We start from the raw sequence: 13,928 nt of genomic DNA on the forward strand, positions 1-13,928 counted from the left end.
TAATAGAAGAAAAACTAGGGAAGCATTTGGAACGCATGGGCACTGGAAAAAATTTCCTGAACAAAACACCAATGGCTTATGCTCTAAGATCAAGAATCGACAAATGGGATCTCATAAAACTGCAAAGCTTCTGTAAGGCAAAGCACACTGTGGTTAGGATAAAATGGCAACCAACAGATTGGGAAAATATCTTTACTAATCTTACAACAGATAAAGGCCTTATATCCAAAATATACAAATAACTCAAGAAGTGAGACCGCAGGGAGACAAATAACCCTATAAAAAATTGGGGTTCAGAGCTAAACAAAGAATTCACAGCTGAGGAATGCCGAATGGCTGAGAAACACCTAAAGAAATGTTCAACATCTTTAGTCATATGGGAAATGCAAATCAAAACAACCCTGAAATTTCACCTCACACCAGTGAGAATGGCTAAGATCAAAAATTCAGGTGACAGCAGATGCTGGAGAGGATGCGGAGAAAGAGGAACACTCCTCCATTGTTTGTGGGATTGCAGACTGGTAAAACCACTCTGGAAAACAGTCTGGAGGATCCTCAGAAAATTGGACATTGAACTGCCTGAGGATCCAGCTCTACCTCTCTTGGGCATATACCCAAAAGATGCCCCAACATATAAAAAAGACACATGCTCCACTTTGTTCATCGCAGCCTTATTTATAATAGCCAGAAGCTGGAAAGAACCCAGACGCCCTTCAACAGGGGAATAAGTACAGAAAATGTGGTACATCTACACAATGGAATATTACTCAGCTATCAAAAAATGACTTTATGAAATTTGTAGGCAAATTGTTGGAACTGGAAAATATCATCCTGAGTGAGGTAACCCAATCACAGACAAACACACATGGTATGCACTCATTGATAAGTGGCTATTTGCCCAAATGCTTGAATTACCCTAGATGCCTAGAACAAATGAAACTCAAGACAGATGATCAAAATGTGAATGCTTCACTCCTTCTTTAAAAGGGGAACAAGAATACCCTTGGCATGGAAGAGAGAGGCAAAGATTAAAACAGACACAGAAGGAACACCCATTCATAGCCTGCCCCACATGTGGCCCATACATATACAGCCATCCAATTAGACAAGTTGGATGAAGCAAAAGAAGTGCAGGCTGACAGGAGCCGGATGTAGATCGCTCCTGAGAGTCACAGCCAGAATACAGCAAACACAGAGGCGAATGCCAGCAGCAAACCACTGAACTGAGAATAGGACCCCCGTTGAAGGAATCAGAGAAAGAACTAGAAGAGCTTGAAGGGGCTGGAGACCCCATATGTACAACACTGCCAAGCAACCAGAGCTTCCAGGGACTAAGCCACTACCTAAAGACTATACATGGACTGACCCTGAACTCTGACCTCATAGGTAGCAATGAATATCCTAGTAAGAGCACCAGTGGAAGGGATAGCCCTGGATCCTGCTAAGACTGAACCCCCAGTGAACTAGATTGTTGGGGGAGGGCGGCAATGGGGGGAGGATGGGGAGGGGAGCACCCATAAAGAAGGGGAGGGGGGAGGGGGACCCTAGTGCCCGGAAACCGGGAAAGGAATAACACTCGAAATGTATACAAGGAATACTCAAGTTAATAAAAAACAGAAAAGAAAATATCATCCTGAGTGAGGCAACCCAATCACAGAAAAACATACATGTTATACACTCACTGATAGATGGATATTAGCCCAAAAGTTTGAATTACCTAAGACACAATCCACAGACCACATGAATCTCAAGAAGGCTGACCAAAATGAGGATTCTTCCCTCCTTCTTTTAAAGGGGAACAAAAATATCCATAGGAGGAAATAGGGAGGCAAAGTTTAGAGCAGGTTGAAGGAACAACCATTCAGAGCCTGCCCTACATGTGATATATATATATATATATATATATATATATATATATAGATAGATAGATAGATAGATAGATAGATAGATAGATATAGATAGATATAGATAGATAGATAGATATAGATATAGATATAGATATGTATTAAAACTAGACAAGTTGAATGAAACTAAGAAGTGCATGCTAACAAGAACCAGATATAGATGTCTCCTGAGAGACACATTCAGAGAATGTCCAATACAGAGGTCAATGCAAGCAACAAACCACTGAACTGAGAACAGGACCCCTTGGGGTTAATTAGAGGAAGTATTGAAAAAGTTAAAGGAACTTGAAACCCCATTAAAACAACTATGCCAACCATCCAGAGCTTCCAGGGAATAAACCACTCCCGAAGATTATACATGGACTGACCCAGGGCTCCAACTGCATATGTATCAGAGAATAGCTTTGTTAGGGCACCAGTGGAAGGGGAAGCCCTTGGTCATGCCAAGGTTGGACCCTAGTGCATGGAAATATGGGGGGCAGTAAGGGGGCTATATGGAGGGAATACCCATATGAGGGAGGGAGAGGGCTTGAGGTCTTATGGAAACATAAAATCTAAAAATAAAATAAAACAAAACAACAACAAAAAAGCCTAGACACAATGTATCCATGAAAGCTGGAACACTGTGAAATTTATGCATAATAAGGGTTAATCAAGAAGGAAAAAAATCCAGGATAACAATACAGAAAAATATTTTTGGCAAAACTTTGAGAAAATTACTCAATATAAAAATAAGATAGCTATCAAGGAGCAAGAGGCATATGGAACAAAGAGATACAATTAGAAAAGTAACTCCCCATGAAACATAATAATCAAAATACCTAATGTACAGAAACAGATATAGTTTTAAAGGTGATAAGGAAGAAAATCAAGTTATATATAAAGACAGACAGATTAGAATTCACCTTTTCAATGGAGATTATGGAAGCCAGCAATTCATGCAGAGATATTCCATATTATCTGAGAGACCACAGATTACATCATGATTACTTTACAAAGCAATATTAAATCACAATTAATAGATAAAACAAAACACATCATGATACATAATCATTTCCCAATCCAGGTCAATAGAAGACAGAAAGGAAAATTTAAGTATGAAATAAAAGTTAGTTATAACAACAGGCAATAAGGGATTATCAATCCCACAACAGCTAATCAAAACAGAAAAAATCCTAACAAAATCAACAAACATCCTTCTTTTACAGTTTCCAGTACTAATGCTATCAATTCCCAGATAAATGGTCCAGACTAGAAGATTTTATTAGAATACCAGGTCCATCTTTCTGATGCCCCCCTCCAAATATATTTTCCCCTTCTCTAAAATGATGGAAAAATATTCTGAGCCAAGAGAATTAAGAAGCTGTCGGGATTAGCAATTTTAATATCAGACAAAATAAACTTCAAATGAAAATGAAACATAAGATAGGAAAATCTTTAATGATTTAAGAAAATTATATATTAACACAGTCTATTATGTATTAACAGTAGTACATGGCAATTATATATTAACAATTAAGGCAGTTATAGTGGATTACTTTATAGCCCCTCTCATGAATAGACATGTTGTCCAGATAAAATTTTAGCATGGAAAAGCTAGAGTTAAATCACATGAAAAATTAACCCCAGAGACAATCCACTTATTTTGAAACATTGACTGTACGGTTATATTCACTTCTCATACAAATATGAGCTTCAGAAATCAACCTTCCTCAACTGTCCTTCTAAGTACTAAGGGCAAAAAGTAGCTATGTCTCAGCCTTGGAATCCTTAGAAAAAGAAAAAAAAAAATGGCAGTCTGAAAGGCACCGCGAAAAGGCATTTCAGAAACTGCATTAGAAATGTTATCTAATTTTTATGTAATAATTCAAATGGAAATTCAAATGAAAACTTCTGTCAAGATTGGCTAAGTTCAAAGATAAAATAATTAGTTAAAAAGTTACTGTATGAGAAAAAAAAGAGAAGCAACAAAATTAAAAACTTTTGTAGAGGAAGACAATGAGATTTCTTTTGACATGTTATTGAAGTTTTTACAGCACAAGCATTAGAAATAAATTCCAAGCAGGGAGTCAGTTGTAGAATGGGGATTAATTTTTTTTCTAATTCTCATCACTTTTTAAATTATATAAGCTTGGGAACAAGGAATTCGTTTCTTCTTAAAATACTTGAAACTGTTTAAGACACTCCCAAAAACAATACAAGAAGAATCAGTATTAAACTGTTGACACTTTAGATCACCACAAAAATAATTTTGACTAAATCATAATGGGCGATATGTTGAGCTTAATGCCATGGAAAAAATAGTCTTTAGGACCTCTCAGAATCTGAGGACTCTTTTTTTTTCTTCTCTTCATGTTCAAATTACTTCTGCTCAGTATAGTCCTTTAGTTTCTAGTGAAGCTAGCAGCCACAAGGTTCTCTTTGATGAATAGAAAGAATCTGGGATTTCAAGGATGGCTATTAATGTCCACATGAGATGAAAGTAAGTGTGAAAGGCTGAGCTGTGCTTGCTAATTAGTAATTCATGTACTACCTTCCTAAGAATAAAAGAACTTTTAAGCAAGTTCTGCCTAGAAAGTGGATCTATTTAATCTGATACGTGATCAATTAAAAAAAGAACAGGATGCTCAAAATGAAATATAAGCTTTAGTAGAAGTATTTGGTTTGGGGAAGCTATGACTTACAAAGGTGTATTTGATTACATTTCATTTTCCTTGATTACAGACAAGAAAATCAAAGCCTTTTCTGTTTAAAAATATGAATTATTTAATCCTATTTCATGTGTTTTATTGTACTCCTGAATGTGTATTACATGTGAACAAGTACACCCAGAATCCAGAATACACATTGCCAGATCCTCGGAAAATGGAATGTCAGATGTTCTTTAGCAATATGATATGAGGGGTAAGAATCAAATTTGGATCATTTTAAAACAATAAGTTCTCTTAACATAGATGCCTGTCCAAAAAGCCTATTTTAGAAGGTGCCAGCTTGTGTTTCCCTCTTGGTAATTGTTTATTTTCTTTTGTTTTTTCCTCGGGTTTCTTTTTTTTGTGTGTGTGTGCTCAATAGAGTCTATGTTTGTATGTATATTTGTTTATTCACATAGATGAAAATTCTCCCATGGAATATATTGAGAGTCTGTGTTTATTTCCACACATGTCACATAGTATTACTTGTAAGATATTAATATTTACTGATTGAAGCAAAAGTTATATGCAATTACAGTTTATAGAAAATATGATTCGTTAAACAATCATCTTATATAAGTGAGATTATAAGTTGATCTTTCAAGCAAAATGTAATGCTAAAATACACTTGATTCTTTTATGATTCAGATTCCTAATTATTGTAAATGCTGTGGTTTGTATTTTTCAGACAAAACCAACAAGAATTGGGAGTAAAGCCATAGTTTTTTGTTTTGTTTTGTTTTAACCAAACCACAGTAAGATATGAAAGACATAGCAGAAATTATAAGTGGCACCTATGCAAAAGTATTGAAGGATAAAAAACTGTTTTCTAGGAATTCCAGCATAACTTATTAATTCCTGTCATAAAAATTGCTTAGAGTTAATTTGGAATAGATCTTTGAATTTGTCTTCTGAACAGAATACCCTTCTATTCATTGAGGACTGTTTCTAGGTCCCTCTTAGTACTCTAAAGCGTATAAATACCCAAAGTTGTGTTCAACATACACAAGGAAGACAATTTATATATAACCTAGGTATATATTTCGGCATTTATTACCATCTATTTTGCTCAACTTGTCCCTAAATTCCCCTCCCAATTCTAGTCATTTCTCCCAGTATTTTCTCCTTTCCCTAGTGCTCCCCCAATGTGGTCCCTATTTTTCTCAGCCCTACTTGCCCCAAGTCTGCCTGAAAATATTCTATTTTGGCTTCCATGAATTCCCACATAAGTCCTCCTTGTTGTTTACCCTCTCAGGGTCTGTGAACTCCAGCAAGTTTGTCTTTTACCTAACAGCCAATATCCACTTACAAGTGAAAATTTAACATGTTTGTCTTTCCAGGTCTGGGTTGCCTTACTCAGAATGATTAATTTTTTAGTTCCATCCATTTGCCTGCAAATTGTGTGAAGTTATTGTTTAGAAAATAAAAAAAAAACAATCCATTATGTAAATGTATTACATTTTCTTTCTCCATTCTTCAGTAGAGGGATATCTAAGTTGTTTCCAGTTTGAGGATATTATGAACATAGTTGAGTAAGTGAGCTTGTGATAGGATGTAATGAGGGATATCTAAGTTGTTTCCAGTTTGAGGATATTATGAACATAGTTGAGTAAGTGAGCTTGTGATAGGATGTAATGTCCCTAGGGAATATGTTTACAGCTGGTATGGTTGGGTCTTGAGGTAAATAGATTTTCAATTTTCTGAGAAACAACCAAATTGATTTCCAAAGTATCTATGTAAAATTTCACACCTACTAGCAGTGGAGGAATGTTTTGTATTCTCCATATGCTTGTCAGGTTGGGGATGTCACCTGTGTTTCTGATCTTAGCAATTCTTACAGGTGTGTGCTTTCTAAAATTCAATGAAAATGAATGTACAATATACTAAACATGGGGGACACAAAAGAAGTTGTGCTAGTACTATTTTCCTTCTTAAAGAAATTAGTGACATCTACTTCTTTAGCTTAACAGCAAGCCAGAAATCTCCAGAACAAATAGATGCACACACATTCAAGAGGAGTAGACAGCACAAAATAATCAAACTCATGGGTCAAATTTATAAAATAGAATCAAAGAAAACAATAAAAATAATCAAGGAAACAGAGTTTGTTCTTTGAGAAATTTAACAGGATGATAAATCCTTATATGATTTAACTATTCTCACTAATTTTATTGTACAATAATTCTTTCCTTTTCTCTCTTAATTCATTAAAGTCTTGTGCATATTAACGTGTGAAATAATGGGCTTTTTAATTGATTGCTCTATTTTGTGCCTATATGTACATCCTATTGAATTAATTTCTTCCTGGTGCAATTCATTGTTCCTCATACCTTACTTAATCCTAAAAACTATAGATATTAGACTAATGTGAAGACTCATGCCTTTAGTCTACACACTTAGAAGGATGAGTCTTTCAGATACTTATGAAGTTGAGTCAAGCCTGATCTATGTAACACTCCCACTGGCAGCAAAGGATATATAGTAAGAAATATCTTGAAAAACTATGGATACCCATTAGTTTAACCATTATGTAATACACTGATATATTTGAGAGTAGGATTACTTTAATTAACTCTAAGATTATGAGCTGTTGTGTCCAGTATCTTGGTAGTATAAGTATTAATATTTAGATAAATCTTATTTGTAGTCACTAATTGTATATTTCCAGGCATCATATTCTAATATTTTGCATATTTAAATGTCACTATTGCTATTTGAAAGCTATATGAACATTCATGATAGTAAAAGATCCCACATAATGGTGCTAAAATCTGCAGTAATTGGTGAGAATGCAGTCAAGGCTTTTTTCTTAAGCTGTAAAGAGGCTTGATTTTCCTATGATGTTGTCCAGAGGATGCTTTCTTTTTTTATTTCATTAATTAATTTTTATCATTTTACATCCCAATGTCAGGCCTCTCTTTCCTCCCAGAACTTCTCTTACATAAATCCTCCCTCAAATCCTAAATTCCTTCTTTGAAGCAGAGAGGGACAGCAGAGCGAGAGCGAGAGCGAGAGCGAGAGCGAGAGCGAGAGCGAGAGCGAGAGCGAGAGCGAGAGCGAGAGCGAGAGCGAGAGCGAGAGCGAGAGCGAGAGCGAGAGCGAGAGCGAGAGCGAGAGGGATGCCTGCCAGGCATAGTCAAATCCAGTCAGGGTCTGTTGGCAAAATTTCCCTGCCTGATAAGACATGAAATGAAAAGAGGAGTGGAGCTTCAATTGTGGCTCAAGGCAAGGGGCTGAAGATTCTATTGACCTTAGTGAAAGTAACAGGAAGGCTTCTAGCTGATGCTGATAACAGATGACTTATGTTTATATGTTAACAATTGACTCTGTTAGCTTGTGTATTTGTTTCTCACAGTCCTATGTATTATAAAAGAGCTATGAAGAATATACTTGCTGCTGGTTTGGTATTGGCCTGTAGCACTTCCATATCTCTGTCTTGCATAATTTTTCTGCCTTTTCTATTGTCATCCTCACTCCCCTGTCAGAGGGTATTCAAATTTCTGCTGGCAGACTGTTACGTGCTTCCATTCCCCAGCTACCATCTCCACTTGGCAAATCACGCCACTGTGGAACTGAAACCAGACAAGACCATCTAGTAAGGGGAATAGTTTTCATAATCAGCCAAGATATTCAATGACAACCCCTGCTCCAGTTGTTGGGGGACCAACATTAAGAGAAAACAACATATATGATATAGAGATGTAGATATAGAGATAGATAGATAGGTAGATAGGTAGATAGATAGATAGATAGATAGATAGATAGATAGATAGAGATAGAGATAGATAGATACATAGAAAGAAAGAAAGAAAGAAAGAAAGAAAGAAAGAAAGAAAGAAAAAAAGAAAGAAAGAAAGAAAGAAAGAAAGAGCGAGCTAGCTCAGGTCTAGCCAATGCTTGCTCTTTGGCTGATGGTTCATCTTCAGAAGCCTCAAGAGTCCAGGTTAGTTGCTGGTCTTCCTGTAGAGTTCTTGTCCTCTTTGGGTACTTCAGTCCTTCCCCCAGTGCTTCCACAAGTCTCTCTGAGATTCATCTAATATCTGACTCTGTCTCTGCAACTGTTTTCATTGTCTGCTGACTAGCACGTCTCAGAGCACAGCCCGGCCTGTCAACAAGCACAACAGAGTATCATTAAGTGTCAGGGATTAGTTCTTGCCCATGTGATGGGTCTAATTTGGGTCAGTCAGTTGACCATTCCCTCAGTCTCTGCTCTAACTCTATCACTGTACATCTTGTAGGCAGGGCACACTTTTGGTCTAAGCTTTTGGGGGTTCGTTGCTATCCTTATCCCACTACTGGGAGTCTTTTATGCCTATAGGTGGCTAATTCAGGATCCATATCCCCTGCTGCTAGACTTCTCAGCTAGAGTCACTCCCACAGACACCCTGGGGCATGCCGACCCCATCCTAGGTGTCTGGGGCATCCTGACCCCATCCTAGGTGTCTGGGGCATCCTAGAGATGACCCCACCCCTGCCTATAAATGATTTCTATTTTTTATCCCCTGTTCTTCTTACTCCTGATTCTCCCATCCAGCTACCCTCTAAATTCCCCCCCTCCTACCTGTGTTCCTTCCTCCATCCACCTCTAATATCTATTTTATTTCCCCTTCTGAGAAATATTCAACCATACTTCCTTGGGCACTCCTTGTTATTTGGCTTATTTGGGTTTGTGGAAGCTATTTGGTTTTCCTGTAATTTATAGTTAATATCCACTTTTATGTTAGTAAATACTATTCATACCCTTTTGAGTTTGGGTTAGTTCACAGACAGGTTGATTAATGGAAATGAACCAAAGACCCAGAAAAAACACACATGACTAAAGAATTCTGAATTTTGACAAAGAAGCCAAAACAGCTCTTGAGTCACCCTCGCACAGTGTAGGCTTACTGTGTGATTTGTACATGATCTGGGCCCACGCTGTTTTGAACTAATACTTGACTATCTTGTCAAGATGCCTGAGGAAGTGTACCACAGAGAGAAAAAGGTGGACACCTTTTCCTTGCAGGCAGAAATTGCCTAGCTCATGTCCCTAATTATCAATACTTCTCTTTTCCTCCAGGAGTTGATCTCTAATGTTTCTGATGCCCTGGACAAGATTTGCTGTGAGAGCCTGTCAGACCCTTCGAAGTTGGACAATGAGAAAGAGCTGAAAATTGACATCATCCCCAACCTCAGGAGAACACTCCGACTTTGGTGGACACAGACATTGGTATGGTCAAGGCTGATCTTATGAATAGTGTGGGAACCATTGCTAAGCCTGGTACAAAGGCATTCATGGAGGCTTTCCAGGCTGGTGCAGACATCTACATGATTGGGTGGTTTATGTCAGATTTTATTCTCCCTATCTAGTGGTGGATAAAGTGGTTGTAATCACAATCCACAATGATGATCCTTCATCTTTCATGCAAACCATGATGAGCCCATTGGCTGGGGTGCAAAAGTGATCCTTCACCTCAAATAAGACCAGACCAAATTCTTAAAGGAGAAGAAGGTCAAGGAAGTGGTGAACAATCACTTGCAGTTCCTAGGCCATTCTATCACCCTTTACTTTGAGATGGAACAAGAGAAGGAAATAAGAGATGATGAGGCAGAGGAAGAGAAAGGTAAGGAAGAGAAGGAATATAAGGAAGATTAGGAGAAGCCTAAGATTGAAGATGTAAGATCTGACAAGGCAGATGACAGTGGCAAAGAAAACAAAGAGATCAAGCAGAAGTACATTGACCAGGAAGAACTGAGTAAGATGAAGCCTATCTGTACTAGAAATCTGGATGACATCACTCAAGATAAATATGGTGAATTCTATAAGAGCCTCACCAATGATTGGAAAGACCACTTGACAGTCAAGCACTTCTCTGTAGAATATCACTTGGAATTCAGGACATTGCTCTTTATTCCCAGTGATCGCCCTCTGACTTTTTTGAGAGCAACAAGAAGAAGAATATCAAATTGTACATCTGTCATGTATTCACCATTGGCAGTCATGACGAGCTGATACCTACCTCAACTTTATCTGTGGTGTGGTTGATTCCTAGAACCTGCCTCTGAACATCTCCAAAGAAATTCTCCAGCAGAGCAAAATCCTGAAAGTCATCTACAAAAACATTGGGAAGAAGTGTCTTGAGCTCTTCTCTGAGTTGGGTGAAGACAAAGAGAACTACAAGGTATTTTATGAGGCATTCTCCAAGAATTTAAAGATTGGAATCCATGAAGATTCTACTAACCATCGCTACCTCTCTGAGCTCCTTTGCTATCACTCCTCTCAGTCTGAGGATGAGATGACTTCCCTATCAGAGTATGCATCTTCCATGAAGGAGACACAGAAGTCTATCTACTATATTACTGGTTTGAGCAAAGAGCAATTGGTCTACTCTTTGTGGAACATGTGCGGAAAAAGGGTTTGAGGTGACGTATATGACTGAGCCTATTGATGAGTACTGCACACAACAGTTCAAAGAATTTGATGGAAAGAGTCTGGTCTCAGCGACTAAGGATTGCCTGGAGCTTCCAGAGGATGACGAAGAGAAGAAGAAAATGGAGGCAACCAAGGCAACATTTTGAGAATCTATGAAAGCTCACAAAAAAGATCTTGGACAAGAAGGTTGGAAAAGTGACAATTTCCAATAGACTTGCATTCTTACCTTGTTTGCAATATGACTAGCACCTATGACTGGACAGTCAACATGGAATGGATCATGAAGTCCCATGCACTGCGAGACAATTCTACAATGGGCTACATGATGGTTAAGAAACACATAGAGATCAACCCTGATCACCCACTTGTGGAGATCCTACAGCAGCATAAAACTGAAGCAGACAAAAAGAGCAAAGCTGCCAAGGACCTCGTAGTGCTGCTGTTTGAAACTGCTCTGCTCTCCCCTGGTTTCTCACTTGAGGACCACCAAACCCACAGTAACCACATCTATAGCATGATTAAACTAGGCCTGGGCTTTGACGAAGATGAGGACACTGCAGAAGAGCCTAGTGCTGCTGTTCCTGATGAGATTCCCCCACTGGAGGGTAATGTGGATCCATCTCACATAAAGGCTCATGGGAAGACCCTGTGCACTGTATAATATCCCTTTGGCTCCCCCAACATCCTTGACTGGCTTTGAGCTACCTGGCTCTCTGCTCATGTCTACAAGAATCTCTTCTATCCTGCCCTTGTGCCTAAAGGCAGAAAGAACCCCTCCCACAGAATATTAGGGTTGGCTGTTGTATATAGTAGTTTTTGTTTGTTTGTTTGTTTTATTTTGTTCTGAAATTAAAAGCATGCAAAATTAAGAAGATACTGTTTTATACAAAAAAATCCAAGACAATACAATGAAAAAGTGAGAACACCTTCAATGAATGGTACTGATTTAGCTGGATGCATGTTTGTAGAAGCATGCAAATATATCCATATTTATCATGTGTACAAAGCTCAAGTTCAAATGGATCAAAGATATCAATGTAAAGCTGGATATACTAAATCTGATAGAACATAATGTTATGAATTACACTGAACTCTTTGCTACAAGAGACTACTTCCTGAATAGTATATCAGTGGTTTAGTCATTAAAATTAACAATTTTAAATGGGACCTTATGAAACAGAAAAGCTTGTTAAAGCAAAGAACACAGTCACTAGGACAAAACCACAGGTTAGTAATTGGAAAAGCATTTTCACCAACCCTACAACTGCCTGAGAGTTAATATCCAAAATATATATAGAATTCAGGAATTATATGCTAGCCATCCAAATAACCTAATTAAAAATAGCGGTACAGAGCTAAACAGTGAATTATCAATGGAGGATCCTCAAATGGCCAAGAATCACTGAAAGAAATGTTCAACATCCTTAGTCATCAGAGAACTGAAAATCAAAAGGATTCTGAGATTCCAACTTACACCCATCAGAATGGCTAAGATCAAAGACTCAGGTGACTGTGTATGCTTGGGAGTAGGTAGCACAAGGAAAACACTCCTATGTTTATGGTGAGATTGTAAACTTTTACACCCAGTCTGGAAATCAATCTGGTGGTTTCGCAGCTAAATAGGAATAATTTTACCTCAAGATCCAGCTATGCCATTCCTGGGCATACATAAGCAAAAGATGCTACACTATCACACAAGGATACATGTTCCACTATATTCATAGCAGTTTCATTCATAGTAGAAAGAAATTGGAACCAAACTAGATGTCTCAAATGAGAAATGGATAAAGAAAATGTGGTTCATTTACAGAATGAAATAGTACTCAGATATTAAAAACAAGGATATCGTGAATTTTGCAGGCAAATCAGTGGAATGAGAAAATGTCACCTTAAGTAAGGTAACCCAGAAGATAATTTCAATCTGGTCTTCTATCACATTTGGCTTTTGCAATCTGTTGATTTTCTTATCTATGATTTTCTTTGAGCTTTGGTAGATAATTAACATAGATGTTCCATTTATAGCTAAATCCTCTGCAAAGCTTTATTTTGTGAACTTCATCCAGGTACAAATTTTACATTAACCACTATACTGTACACAAAAACATTTCTCAAGTAGGAAAGCTCTGATTTTGCAGAGGTTAATTTGATATATATATATCAAATTGTATATATATATATATATATATATATATATATATATATATCATAGTAATAGATTTAAAACAGAAACCTATGAGCTCCCTCGTCATGGGTTGGGTTTTAGGATAGCCTGAGAGCCAGATTCCAGTCAGAAAACAAGTAGTCACCTCGTAATATTCATGCCACTATTGTACCCATGGAACATTCTCGTCATTTTGGTCATTATTATACTTCACAGTAGTCATAGTTTGGTACAATTGTGGATGACATTTTCCAAAAATAGCATACAAAGTGCCTTCTGGTAGTGTGAAAGCTAATGAGAAAAGAAAAAGCTTTCTGTTTTATACCACATTGAGTTTTCCATGTGTTATGACCAAAGTTCCTTCTGTCTTCATCAATAAACACCAATGGTGAACAATTAAGATCAATGACAGTAACCAACATTCTATAAGAGAAGTTCCTTCTGTCTTCATCAATAAACATCAATGGTGAACAATTAAGATCAATGACAGTAACCAACATTCTATAAGAGATTTGGGGGACCTGTCTTAAGAACTCATGTGGAAGTATGCCATATCTGGCACTAGGACGTTATTTTGGTAACCTATCATTTCTAGGAAAACCATTATTCTTTACATAAATAAAATCAATAAACCATTCTACATTTAGAATGCTGAATTAAAGTATTGAATGGGAAATGACATTCAGTTTTTCAAGTTTTTTTTTTTTTTTGAAGCTCCATTACACAGACAGGGTTAACATAATCATAAATTAATAACACTT

General features: G+C 37.3%; 1 pseudogene; it reads left to right on the forward strand.

Moving 5' to 3' along the window:
• Positions 1-9,545: 9,545 nt before the first annotated feature.
• Positions 9,546-11,667, forward strand: LOC148006520 (heat shock protein HSP 90-beta pseudogene; annotated as a pseudogene).
• Positions 11,668-13,928: the final 2,261 nt, after the last annotated feature.

The sequence above is a fragment of the Rattus norvegicus genome, chromosome 3, assembly GCF_021556685.1.
Source record: "Rattus norvegicus strain SHRSP/BbbUtx chromosome 3, alternate assembly SHRSP_T2T, whole genome shotgun sequence".
Classification (NCBI taxonomy): domain Eukaryota; kingdom Metazoa; phylum Chordata; class Mammalia; order Rodentia; family Muridae; genus Rattus; species Rattus norvegicus.